This window comes from Dama dama, chromosome 11 (genome assembly GCF_033118175.1).
Source record: "Dama dama isolate Ldn47 chromosome 11, ASM3311817v1, whole genome shotgun sequence".
NCBI lineage: Eukaryota > Metazoa > Chordata > Mammalia > Artiodactyla > Cervidae > Dama > Dama dama.
Genome location: NC_083691.1, coordinates 39,581,945 through 39,595,268, shown reverse-complemented (window position 1 = coordinate 39,595,268; position 13,324 = coordinate 39,581,945).

The following is a 13,324-nucleotide window of genomic DNA, read 5'->3' as shown; positions in this document are numbered from 1 at the left end:
CTTACTATCCTTTGGTATCTATCTCTGCTTTTGTTTATTTACGATCCTCCCACCCACCACTTGATTTCTCTAGAATGCCTTTAGCCTATTCTGTCCAGTTGTGAAAACTCAGCCCAGTAAGTTTCCGTTTCTTTGACACTTGTACCCTACCATCTTTATTTCCCTTGTGGCTTGGCTGGTAAAGAATCCACCTGCAATTCTTGGATTAAATCCACCTGGATTTAATCCCTGGTTTGGGAAGATCCCTAGAGAAGGGAAAGGCTACCCACTCCAGTATTCTGGCCTAGAGAATTCCATGGACTGTATAGTCCATAGTATCTCAAAGATTCAGACATGACTGAGCGACTTCACTTTCATCCTTACTGGAATTGATTTCTCGGTTCATTGTGGTACTTATTTCTTATATCTTTTGTAGAACAATTCTATATGCATTCTAGTAATATTTCTAAAACTTCTTAGTTTGCATCTCTTCCATAATCTTATGTTCTCAATATAGCCTATGCTACTGTTTACTTAACAGTTTCTTTAAAGTGACCACTTTTCTCTTTAAAGGCAAACTTAGAGTACTTATGGAGTTGTAAGAGTGGCTCACCAAATCCAAGCCTGAGAATGCTCTTCACCCTCTCCTTTTCTATCATACTGATTCCTCTTTAGCTATTGTTGGAAATGGTAGAAGTTGAGGCACCCGTTACTGAGCATATGAAGGACTGTTTAGATAGTGTCTCTAGCTTGGCTTTTTCCAGTCTGTAGGGGTCTGTTTTCACACAAGGAAGGGGCAGCTGGTAGGCCTGGCGGTTCTAGTCCATCTCGAGCTCTGCTGCTATTTTTGCATCTCAGGTTGGCTGCAGAAAAACCGATGCTGAGAATGCCATTATTGCAGGAAAATCTACGAAGAGAGCCTGTCTGTCATTAATTCATTCTTGCTGTAGTCAACTCTGTTCCGAGGAAAACTTGGATTGCTTCTTACATACATTGTTACGCATGCATGTACCACACCTTGGGAAACACTACCTATATGGTTATACTCTATTATCACTAAGTTTAAAGTTCTTAAGGACAGAGGCATCTTATTTATCTCTGTCTATCCAATAATTAGTGGCTGATACTCAGTGGTATTTATTAAATGTTGAATGAATTTAAATGGATTCTGATGGCAGAGATTCTGTCTTGCCACACGTAGAGCATTTTGGCTCTGATTCCTCGAACTTCAGAACTGGAATATGTTTCTAGAAACAGTTTAAATTTAGCCTAACATTGATTCATATAAGTGATAATTTATCTGGAGTATGATTGTAGTTTTCAGTTCTTGCTCCGATGTAGTGATCGTAATTACTTGTGAGACTCAAAAACAAAGCAACAAACTTAGTCTTTATGCCTTCCTTTAGACTTCATAAATGAGTACATTAGGGGTAGATTTTTATGTTTGCTTTTAAAGTCCATTGACTGAAGGCATAATTACTAAATTGATATAACAGTTGCTAAATGTTTTATTTACCATGAATGCTTTTAAGAAATTTACATTTAAAGGCCATTTTACAAATAGGGAAACTGAAATAAGCATAAGTGACTTTCTCAAGGTCATACAGTTGGATGTTGGAGCTGGAGTTTGAACTCAAGCAGTGTAATTCCAAATATTATGAAATTAACCACTGAATATACTGTCATTCATGGCAACTTCATAAAAACCAGTGGTTTATGGAAATTACCTGAATGTATAGGAAAGAATTGTAACATTTCAAGCATATGTGCCAAAACACTCACTAGAATTCTATAGCTTAATTATATAGCTCAGGAGAATTTTCTTCCAGTCTCAATTGCTGTTACAGATGACTCCTGTACTTTGTGTGTATGTGAGAGGTGAGTTGGTATTGATTATATGAATACATATATATGTACATGAATACACTTTTTTCGTGCAACTATTAGAGAAATTCATAAAATGTATAGCTATTTTAAATATCTTCATTTTACTTCACTATTTTAGTAATTTCTGGGTGTTCTAATTTTAAATTTACTGGGGAAAAGTTAATTGCTTAATCTAAGATGTAATGGCATACTCCAGCTTTCTAATAAAACTTTGATCCAAGTAGTAAAGGTTTCTGGTTAGATGCCCACTGTATAGAATAGTGGTATTCTGCATTTAATTTGTTGTAATACATTGTTATGGTTGAAATACTGGGTTGACCAGAAAGTTTGTTCAGGTTTTTCTGTATGCTGTTAGAGGAAAACCCAAACAAACTTTTTGGCCAAGCCAATATGTGAAGAGTCTCATGTCTCACAGATATATAGTTAGACAAAGCAACACTGAAATCTTTCATATAATTGTAGATACTCTCTTCTGATGTTATTCAAAAAACTCGAGAAGTGGTATTTTGTTAAAAGTTAGCTGTAATTTCTGTTCCTAGCTGTGATGGAAAACAAGGACTGCTTGTTCCTGCTGGAAGATTCAAATAAAAAAATAGACTACATGCAGAAGTGGACTTCAAGACCTTAGGCCTCAGACTGAGGAAAATTGGGAAACAAACAAATAGAACCCTACAATTTTCCCAGCTTACTGATTTGAGGGAACTTCCAAGTCATGAAACAAGGAAGGGGAACAGAGGAAGAGCCAGGTAGGCTCCCTGAGTTAAGGAAAGGGAGCTAAGTGTCTTAGGAAGACCAAGATAGATTTCATGAGGCAGAGGACCAGCCAGGAGACAACACAGAACTCCAGATACCTATAAATGGTCACTTTGAGAATTAAACACAGTCCTGATCAGCATAAGTATGTGAGGAAGCAAACGAGAAAGGCATTTGAAAGGATTGGAGGACTCGTGTGGGTCTGGTAACTGCCCATTCTCAGCAACCACGGTTGAATGGGTAGCCCTTGACTCTTAATAGGGGATAATTACCCTATTAGTACTGCTCTGGCTCCACCCAATAAATCAAATGTGAGAGTGAAAAGGATCAACCCATTCTCAAGTAACTGTCCCAGAACAAAGCTCAAAAGTTTATGAAAATCAAAAAAATTCTCAACATCTATGAGATGAAATTAACAATGGCTGTCATCAAGTAAAGATCAGTAGGCATGCAAAGAAGCAAGAAAACATGACCCATAAGAAACAATAATCAATTGAAACCAACCTAGGCCTTACACAGATTTTAGAATTAGCAGGTAAGGGTATTAGAAAGGTAAAACTGTTAACATGCTCAAAAAATTTAGAAACATGTAGGGTATTAAGGCCAAAATCAAGCTTACAGAGGTGAAAACTATAATTTCCAAGTTGAAAAATACACTAGATGGGATGAATGGTGCATTAGGCATTGCAGAAGAAAAGATTAGTAAATGACATATTAACAGGAACTACTCAGAATGGAGGAGGGGGAATAAAAGCAGGAAGGAATTCTAGAACAGCTTCAAGTATCCAGCTGCTGCTGTTGCTGTTAAGTTGCCAAGTTGTGTCCACCTCTGATCACATGACTGTCTATGGGATTTCCCAGCAAGAATACTGGAATGGGGGTTGCCATTTCCTTCTCCAGGGGATCTTCTGACTGAGGGATTGATCCTGGATCTCCTGCATTGGCAGGCAGATTCTTTTCCACTGAGCCACCAGGGAAGCCCTATTCAGAATACATAAATTACTCTTAAAACTCAACCCTAAAACAGGGAACAACTCAATAAAAAAGAGGAGAGAGCAAAGATTTGAAGACAGAATTCATCAATATATACAGATACCATGTAAGCACATGAAAAGATCATTAGGAAATGAAAATTGAAACTACAGTGAGGTACCACCATATACATATCAGAATGTTTAAAAAGACTATGTCAAGTGTTAGTAACACCTGGAGAGATTAGAACTCTCACATGCTGCTGAGAGCAATGTAAACTGATCGAAAAACCATTGAGAAAACAATTTTATGATTCATATGAAACTAGTAAAGAAAAGGGGTTTCCCTGGTGCCTCAGACGGTGAAGAATTTGCCTGCATTGCAGGAGACCGACGTTGGATCCCTGAGTCAGAAGAATCCCCTGGGAGAACTGAATAGTCATTTACTCCAGTATTCTTGCCTGGAAAATTCTATGGACAGAGGAGCCTGGGGTGCTACAGTCCATACAACTGAGAGACTAACACTAGTAAAACTACTGATTTGTGGCAGAAAGCAAATCGGTAACTGCTTGAGGAGGGAAGATCAAGAAGAATGGATGAAAAGAATTTTTTGAGATGATGGATATGTTTACTGTTTGATTTTGATGACATTTTCATGACTATATATACTTCAAAACATTATATAAATGTGTATAAGTCAATTTTACCTCAAAACTGCCTTATTAAAAATAAAATTATTGGTAATTGGATATTCACAATAACTGAAACATGGAAGTAACACAAATGTCCACTGATGGAATATTATTCAGCCTCAAAAAGGAAGGAAATTCTGACATATTTCCTTCAACATGAATGATCGTGAAGGACATTGTGCTAAGTGAAACAAGCAAGTTGCAAAAAGACAAATACTGTATGGTTCTACTTACATGAAAGTATTTCTAATTGTGAAATAGTTTAGTCAAAATCATAGAGGCAGTCCTGATTATTGTAAACTATATTATTATAAGAAGTTACAGTAATCAAAAAACTATGATACTGCCACAAAAACAGACACATCATTGGAATAGAATTTAGAGCCCCCAAATAAACCCACACTTACATGGTCAATTAATCTACAACAAAGGAGGCAAGAATATACAACAGGGAAAAGGCCATCTCTTTAATAAATGGTATTAGAAAAACTGGATGGCTACGTGCAAAAGGATCAAACTACTTCCTCACACTATGAAAGTGAAAGTGAAGTCGCTAAGCTGAGTACAACTCTTTGCAACCCCATGGACTGTAGCCTACCAGGCTCCTCCGTCCATGGGATTTTCCAGGTAAGAATCCTGGAGTGGGTTGCCATTTCCTTCTCCAGGAGATCTTTCCGACCCAGGGATTGAACCTGGGTCTCCCGCATTGTAGGCAGACATTACCATCTGAGCCACTAGGGAAATCCTCACACTATACACAAAAACAAACTCAAAATAGATTAAAGACTGATGTATTGATAAGACTTGAAATGATAGAATTCTTAAAACATAGGCAGTACACTCTTTGACATCAGTCTTAGCAATAATATTTTTTGAATATGTCTCTGCAAACAAAAGGAAGAGGAAACAAATGAGACATCAAATTAAAAAGCTTTTGCACGATGAAGGAAACGGTCAACGTAATGAAAAGTCATCCTTCTAAAAGCTAGAATATACTTGTAATCACTATATCTGATAAAGAGTTAATATCCAAAATATACAAAGAACTCGTAAAATTCAACATCCAAAAAAGAGACCCGATTTTAAAAATGGGTGGAGGACCTGAATAATCTTTTCCCAAAGAAGACATAGAAAGCCAAGAGACACAAGATGCTCAACACTGCTAATCGGAGAAATGAAAATCAAAACCACAGTGAGATACCATCTCACACCTGTCAGAATGGCAGACAAAAAGAGCACAGATGACAAATGTTGGCTGGAATGTGGAGAATAGGAAATCTTGCACTGTTGGTGGGAATGTAAATTGGTGCAGCCACTATAGAGAACAGTATGGAGAGAGACCTCAAAAAATTAAAAATACAACTACCAGCCAATTTGGCTATTTCACTCCTGGGTGTGTATCTGGAGAAAATGAAAACCCTATAATTCAAAAAGATATATGCACTCCAGTGTTCACTGCAGCATAATTTACAATAACCAAGATATAGGAGCAACCTAAGTTCCTATCAACAGATGAATAGAAAATAAGAGGTGGTATATCTATAGATACAGAATATTATATAGACATATAATATTCCATTGTATGGAATAGAATGTTACTCAGTCCATAAAACTAAAATCTTGCCAAGAAATCAAAATCTTGCCATTTGTACATTAGCTAGTAAAATAAATTAGAAAAAAATATTGAACTTTCACTCACATATGATTATGCATCCAATCTAAAAACCAAAACAAAATAAAAATGGACACATAGATACAGAAAACAAGTGGTTGCCAAAAGAGAGGGGTGAGGGAGTGGGTGAAATAGGTAAAGGGGATTCAGAGATGCAAACCTTCAGTTACATAATAAATAAGTCATGGGGATGTGGTATACAGCATGAGGAGCATGATCAATAATATTGTGATAACTTTGTATGGGGATACATGGTCACTAGATTTATCATTGTGATCAATTTCATAACATGCAGATGTTAAATCATTATATAGTATACTTGAAACTAATACTGTACTTCAACTGTATTTTAATTTTTTTTTCTTTTTTTTCTGCTTTTATTTATTTTTTTCATTTATTTTTATTAGTTGGAAGCTAATTACTTTACAATATTTTAGTGGTTTGCCATACATTGACATGAATCAGCCATGGATTTACATGTGTTCCCCATCCTGAACCCCCCTCCCACCTCCCTCCCTTTTTAACAAAATCATGGAAACAAAGTTGAAAGGTGGTTGCCAAGGACTGGAACTAGGAGAGAGTAGGTAGTTATTGTTTAATGGGTTTAGGGTTGCAGTTTTATAAGATAATAAGCGTCCTGGAAATTGATGGTTGTTTTTGGTGAGAAAACAGCTACAGTATTTTCAGTCATTGCCTAGGCATTTAACAGTATGATAATTCTGCTCACATCCAAAGTGTGGATAGTTAGATAAGGATCTGAGCTTAAAATTCTCACAAGTTCCTGGTTTGCTTTCCCCTGGACACCTTTTAATATAACCACTAAGTGTTGGTCCAGCAAAACTGACCTTCACCACAGCCACCTTACAGTAATGGTGCTTGCTCTCTGTCTCTTGCTCGTCATGATGGGGGTCAGAGGATTCCCCTCCCCACAGCTCCTTGCACTCTGCCCTCATTTCTGGGATTTGCAAGTAAAAAATCTTGTGACCTCACCTCCTTTGTGTGAGTATGTTGAAACCATGCCTTCCACCAAAGGATCCTGGGGTTTTTACTTCCCCTGTGTACCTGTGCCTCCTCATTCAGCAAGTCATAATCTGCATATATTTAATTCACTGTGCAACATTACAACTGCATTTTATACCATGAAACTTACCTCTTAAAATGGTTTAGTTATGTGTAATTTACATAACTTAAAATATGAAAGTTAAGTAAATAAAATGAGTTGCAATGTAGAATCTGAAGCCAAATTAGTGAAATATCTGTAGTATATTAAATCAATTGTTTTATATTGTACTTTAAACAGATCTTTTATAGTATGTGTAGTATCAGTTTATGTGTAGTATCAGTTCAGTTCAATCGCTCAGTCATGTCCGACTCTTTGTGACACCATGAACCGCAGTACGCCAGGCTTCCCTGTCCATCACCAACTCCCAGAGTCCACCCAAACCCATGTCCATTGAGTCGGTGATGCCATCCGACCATCTCATCCTCTGTTGACACCCTCTCTTCCTGCCCTCAATCTTTCCCAGCATCAGGGTCTTTTCAAAGGAGTCCGCTCTTTGCATCAGGTGGCCAAAGTATTGGAGTTTCAGCTACAACATCAGTCCCTCCAATGAATATTCAGGACTGATTTCCCTTATGATGGACTGGTTGAATCTCCTTGCAGTCCAAGGGACTCTCAAGAGTCTTCTCCAACACCACAGTTCAAAAGCATCAATTCTTCGGCGCTCAGTTTTCCTTATAGTCCAACACTCACATCCGTACATGACCACTGGAAAAACCGTAGCCTTGACTAGATGGACGTTTGTTGATGAAGTAATGTCTCTGCCTTTCAATATGCTGTCTAGGTTGGTCATAACTTTCCTTCCAAGGAATAAGCGTCTTTTAATTTCATGGCTGCAATCACCATCTGCAGTGATTTTGGAGCCCAGAAAAATAGTCAGCCACTGTTTCCAATGTTTCCCCATCTATTTGCCATGAAATGATGGGACCAGATGCCATGATCTTAGTTTTCTGAATATTGAGCTTTAAGCCAACTTTTTCACTCTCCTCTTTCACTTTCATCAAGAGGCTCTTTAGTTCTTCTTTGCTTTCTGCCATAAGGGTGGTATCATCTCCATATCTGAGGTTGATATTTCCCCCAGCAATCTTGATTCCAGCTTGTGCTTCTTCCAGCCCAGCGTTTCTCATGATGTACACTGCATATAAGTTAAATAAGCAGGGTGACAACATACAGCCTTGACGTACTCCTTTTCCTATTTGGAACCAGTCTGTTGTTGCATGTCCAGTTCTAACTGTTGCTTTCTGACCTGCATACAGGTTTCTCAAGGGGCAGGTTAGGTGGTCTGGTATTCCCGTCTCTTTCAGAATTTTCCATAGTTTATTGTGATCCACACAGTCAAAGGCTTTGACATAGTCAATAAAGCAGAAATAGATGTTTTTCTGGAACTCTCTTGCTTTTTCCATTGGATGTTGGCAATTTGATCTCTGGTTCCTCTGCCTTTTCTGAAACCAGCTTGAACATCTGGAAGTTCACAGTTCACGTATTGCTGAAGCCTGGCTTGGAGAATTTTAAGCATCACTTTACTAGCGTGTGAGATGAGTACAATTGTGCGGTAGTTTGAGCATTCTTTGACATTGCCTTTCTTTGGGATTGGAATGAAAACTGACCTTTTCTAGTCCTGGGCCCACTGCTGAGTTTTCCAAGTTTGCTGGCATATTGAGTTCAACACTTTCACAGCATTATCTTTTAGGATTTGAAATAGCTCAGCTGGAATTCCACCACCTCCACTAGCTTTGTTCGTAGTGATGCTTCCTAAGACCCACTTGACTTCACATTCCAGGATGTCTGGCTCTAGGTGAGTGATCACACCATCATTATTATCTCAGTCGTAAAGATCTTTTTTGTGCAGTCCTTCTGTGCCACCTCTTCTTAATATCTTCTGCTTTTGTTAGGTCCCTACCATTTCTGTCCTTTATCGAGCCCATCTTTGCATGAGATGTTCCCTTGGTATCTCTAATTTTCTTGAAGAGATCTCTAGTCTTTCCCATTCTGTTGTTTTCCTCTATTTCTTTGCATTGATCGCCGAGGAAGGCTTTCTTATCTCTCCTTGCTATTCTTTGGAACTCTGCATTCAAATCAGTATATCATCATGGAATGGTCACTTGGAAAACACTGGTTCACTGAGTTATGCAGATGTTCAAAATGCTGGCACATCATTACATAAACACTTTTCTGTACTATTGCCACTAATCTCAAGAAATGTCTTCCATGTGTCAAAAAGCTGCCGAACTCATGGTGGCTGATACCAGTTTTCCAAGATTCTAAATTTTGTTTAGAAGATTGAATTTTATCACTGACAACAAAAATAATGACCATTGTTTTCCTCGAAGTAATGAGCTACCTTTGTTCTTTTTTGAGACAGTGTCTGCTAAATACTTTTGTCCGAATAAACATACTTTGTCATTTGTCCAAGTGAAAATGGTATTCCTTGTAAAAAAGAAACTTATTCAGCTCATATCACTGGTGGAGGAAATGTTACACATAGATATGCAGTCACACTACTTCTTGTATACTTCCCATTTGGTCCCACAGAATAAAGAAGACATACACTCCAGTTGAAATTTGATACAATTAATAAGATCTGGTGGCTCAGATGGTAAAAGCGTCTGCCTGCAATGCAGAAGACCCGGGTTTGATCCCTGGGTCAGGAAAATCCCCTGGAGAAGGAAATGGCAACCCACTCCAGTACTCTTGCCTGGAATATTCAATGAATGGAGGAGCCTAGTGGGCTACAGTCCATGGGGTCGAAAAGAGTTGGACATGACTGAGCGATTTCACTACTTCACTTTCACTTTCATTTTTACAGGCATTTAGTGAAATGTTTTCTGTTTTGTTTTTAATTGCAAATGAATGGCAGTGACAAATAAGATGAGTACTGGTATATTTTGGTGCTCAGTTCAGTTCAGTAGCTCAGTTGTGTCCAACTCTTTGTGACCCCATTGACTGCAGCACGCTGGGCTTCCATGTCCATCACCAACTCCCAGAGATTGCTCAAACTCATGTCCATCGAGTTGGTGATGTCATCCCACCATCTCATCCTCTGTCGTCCCCTTCCTTCCACCTTCAATCTTTCCCAGCATCAGAGTCTTTTCAAATGAGTCAGTTCTTTGCATCAGGTGGCCAAAATATTGGAGTTCCAGCTTCAGCATCAGTCCTTCCAATGAATATTCAGGACTAATTTCCTTTAGGATGAACTGGTTGGATCTCCTTGCAGTCCAAGGGACTCTCAAGAGTCTTCTCCAACACCACAGTTCAAAAGCATCAATTCTTCAGCCCTCAGCTTTCTTTATAGTCCAACTCTCACATCCATACATGACTACTGGAAAAACCATAGCTTTAACTAGATGGACCTTTGGCAAAGTAATGTCTCTGCTTTTTAATATGCTGCTAGGTTGGTCAGAGATTTTCCTTCCAAGGAGCAAGCATCTTTTAATTTCATGGCTGCAGTCATCATCTGCAGTGATTTTGGAGCCCAAAAAAATAAAGTCAGCCACTGTTTCCACTGTCTCCCCATCTATTTGCCATGAAGTGATGGGGCCAGATGCCATTGATCTTAGTTTTCTGAATGTTGAGTTTTAAGCCAACTTTTTCACTCTCATCTTTCGCTTTCATCAAGAGGCTCTTTAGTTCTTCTTTGCTTTCTGCCATAAGTGTGGTGTCACCTGCATATCTGAGGTTATTGATATTTCTCCTGGCAATCTTGATTCCAGCTTGTGCTTCATCTAGTCCAGCATTTCTCATGATGTACTCGTCATATAAGTTAAATGAGCAGGGTGACAATATACAGCCTTGACATACTCCTTTCCTGACTTGGAAGCATCTGTTGTTCCTTGTCCAGTTCTAACTGTTGCTTCTTGACCTGCATACATATTTCTCAGGAGTCAGGTCAAGTGGTCTGGTATTCCCATCTCTTGAAGAATTTTCCACAGTTTGTTGTGATTCCACACAGTCAAAGTCTTTGGCATAGTCAATAAAGCAGAAGTAGATGTTTTTCTGGACCTCTCTTGCTTTTTTTGATGATCCAACAGATGCTGGCAATTTGATCTCTGGTTCCTCTGCCTTTTCTAAATCCAGCATCTGGAAGATCACAGTTCATGTATTGTTGCAGCCTGGCTTGGAGAATTTTGAGCATTATTTTACTAGCGTGTGAGATAAGTGCAATTGTGGGTTAGTTTGAGCTTTCTTTGGCATTGCCTTTCTTTGGGATTGGAGTGAAAACTGACCTTTTCCAGTCCTGTGACCACTGTTGAATTTTCTAAATTTGCAGGCATATTGAGTGCAGCACTTTCATAGCATCATCTTTCAAGATTTGAAGTAACTCAACTGAAATTCCATCACCTCCACTAGCTTTGTTCATAGTGATGCTTTCTAAGGCCCACTTGACTTCACATTCCAGGATGTCTGGCTCTAGGTGAGTGATCACACCATCATGGTTATCTGAGTCATGAAGATCTTTTTTGCATAGTTCTTCTATGTATTCTTTCCACCTCTTCTTAATAGCTTCTACTTCTGTTAGGTCCCTACCATTTCTGTCCTTTATTGTGCCCATCTTTGCATGAAATGTTCCCTTGGTACCTCTAATTTTCTTGAAGAAATTTCTAGTCTTTCCCACACTATTGTTTTCCTCTATTTCTTTGCATTGATCACTGAGGAAGGTGTTCTTATCTCTCCTTGCTATTCTTTGGAACTCTACATTCAAATGGGTATATCATTTACTCTTTTGATATTACTACAGAGCTAGTAGTTTTATCTACTTTTGCTTTCAAATCACTAGTGTAAATGCAAACACAGTGAAAAAGGAAATAATGTCTTACTACTGTTATGAAAACAATTTTTACTTCACAGACCCTCTGAAAAGGTCTCTTGGGGACCCCATGGTATCTGAAGACCACACTTTGAGAACCATTACTACAGAGCATACCATGCCATTATTAGAAGCAATAGACCAGATTACATTCAGCAGTAGGAATAAGCATTAGTGGTTCTAGGAGGTGGGATGAGAAGATAAACACCTGTTACATAATACTCTATGAAAATGAAGTCTCTCAGTCTTGTCCGACTCTTTGCAACCCCGTGGACTATAGCGTACCAGGCTCCTCCGTCCACGGGGTTTTCCAGGCAACCCACTCCAGTGGGTTGCATTTCCTTCTCCAGGGGATATTCCCAACCCAGGGATCAAACCCAGGTCTTCCACACTGCAGGCAGATTCTCTACCAGCTGAGCCACCAGGGAAGCCCATAATATACTATGGGTACATTAAACATATATATGCACATAATATGGGTTTAAAGAAACATTAAAGGATGCATATCAAACATTAGAATGGCTACTATGGGATTAATAAACTTTTTTTTCAGCAATAGTAATTGCTAGGCCAATTTTTAGGTTTTTAGTATATCAGGCCAATTTGGGGTTTTTCCATTACGGTTTAAGGAGAATTGAAATAGTTGTAGTAGTTCCTAAATATTAATGAAAATCTGGCAATGGAAGAGAACACTTAAGAACAAAAAAAAATTAGGAAGAAGTAAGAAATGAGCTACGGGAATGTCAGTCAAAATGCAAAATCCTAAGTATATATTTTTCTTCCTCTCGTCGGGTAGCAGCATTAATGAAGTCTAATGGGTTTTATTCTTTTTACTGTTATTGTTACATGTTTTCAAATATGAGAGACTTCTGTGCTCAGTTCATTCTTTTTGATTACAGACCCAGAGTCTACTGCTTTGTAGCACATACCCAAACTTCATTTTTGAGGGGAATTTTGTCTATTCCCAGCTTATTTGAACTGTGATCTTTTATCATACAATGAGAGCCTGAGTGGCAGAACTCCAGAACTCTTTACTTGATAACATAGCTTATATTTGGATCAAATGGATTGATGGTGAGTGAAGGATTAGCTCTTCTCACTACTGTCTTCAATCTACAATTAGAGAAAGGGAATGCTCAGAGATCCTGGAGGTTCCTAACAGCTAATACAAAAGCTTTCAAAGAATATGCTTTTAAAAACTGTCTGATGATTGACTAAATCCTTAGCTCTAATCCTTTCTTTAATATGAAGTCTTACTTCAAATAGTCTTCCCGGAGACCCTGATTCAATTCCTGGGTCAGGGAAATCACCTGGAGGAAGGCATGGCAACCCACTCCAGTATTCTTGCCTGGAGAATCCCCACAGACGAAAGGAGCTTAGGGAGGCTACAGTCCATGGGGTTGCAAAGAGTTGGACATGACTGAGTGACTGAATTCAGCAGCTTACTTCAAAAGTTTTTTTACCCATAGATAGTTCTGGTTTCTAATATTTTTGCATCCTTTTTAC